Source organism: Tachyglossus aculeatus, unplaced genomic scaffold, assembly GCF_015852505.1.
Source record: "Tachyglossus aculeatus isolate mTacAcu1 unplaced genomic scaffold, mTacAcu1.pri scaffold_134_arrow_ctg1, whole genome shotgun sequence".
Taxonomy (NCBI): domain Eukaryota; kingdom Metazoa; phylum Chordata; class Mammalia; order Monotremata; family Tachyglossidae; genus Tachyglossus; species Tachyglossus aculeatus.
The window spans coordinates 428812-429983 of record NW_024044861.1 but is presented as its reverse complement, the minus strand read 5'-3'; the positions used below and the strand labels follow the sequence as shown (position 1 = coordinate 429983).

At 48.8% G+C, this 1172-nt stretch overlaps 1 non-coding gene across 1 annotated transcript; it reads left to right on the top strand.

The window, feature by feature from the left end:
• Positions 1-800: 800 nt before the first annotated feature.
• On the top strand, positions 801-938 carry LOC119922968. The gene has a single exon (XR_005448741.1). It is a non-coding gene; the product is annotated as a small nucleolar RNA SNORA7 (small nucleolar RNA).
• The last annotated feature ends 234 nt before the right edge of the window (positions 939-1172 follow it).

Here is a 1172-nt window from a genome sequence, read left to right as displayed (position 1 = left end):
GCAGTTCTGAATGTGTAAATGCAGAGGTGGCATCTGGGCTGATTCAGCATGGGGAGAAGAAACATCAATCTGGGCAAATTTGGAGGGAGAAGGGGATTCGGGCAGCAGAAAGGATCTGAGCCATATGTTGGAGAAGGGAATGTCCTTGGAGAGGCACAGGGAGCAGATCTGTTTCCAAGGGCTGGAGGGGAGTTGATGAAGAGGGAAAGGAAACACGGAGGAGAACACGGGTAAAAAGCCTTGAAGCTAATGGCAAGGGGTTGATTGAAGTCAACTAAACTTAATTCGGATTCATTTTCCTCTAAGAACCACAATCAGATTTGTGTGCCCAGGGTGGGGCAGGGGAGGCAGTGAACAAACCTTGGCTGGAGGAGGTCTGGAGGGGAGGAGCAGAAGGGAATCTTCTCCCATCACCTCCCAGGGAAAATGGGTGCCTGGGCCCAGGGAGAGGCAAAGTATAGTGGTAGTAGTAAGGGGACCTCGGTTCTAGTCCTGACTCTGCTACTAATTTATTCATTCATTCAATTGTATTTATTTAGCGCTTACCATGTGCAGAGAACCGTACTAAGCACATCGAAAGTACAATTTGGCAACAGGTAGAGACAATCCCTACCCAACAATGAGCTCAGAGACCTGGGTTCTAATATTGGCTCTGCCTCTTGATTGTTGGGTGATCTTGGGCAAGGCACTTTGCTTCTCTGTGCCTCAAAATACTGCATCTGTAAAATGGGAATGAAGACTGAGCCCTAAGTGCTCAGTAAATACCATTGCTTGATTCACTGATGGGTACATACCCCTGCCCCCTCAAAGGATCACACCTGGAGAGTTTCCAGTACTCTACCAGTCTCAGTCAAGGGAGGGAGAGTGAAGCAGAGGGATACCCATTCCATTCCTAGCTTGGGCAGTGGCTAGCAAGTGGAAGGCAATCTGCTACAAGTCAAAACGCACCTGTTCTGGGCAGCAGTGGCAGGGGAGAGAGTCGAGGGTGTAGACTCAGGTTTACTGGGTGGAAGAAGGCAATGGTAAACCACTTCTCTATTTTTACCAAGAAAACTCTACAGATACAATACCAGAATGCTTGCAGATGGAGGTGGGGTATTCTGGGAGAGAAGCTTCCACGGAGTCACTATAGGTCGGAGGTGAATCGACAGCATAAGTCAAGACACGCCAGA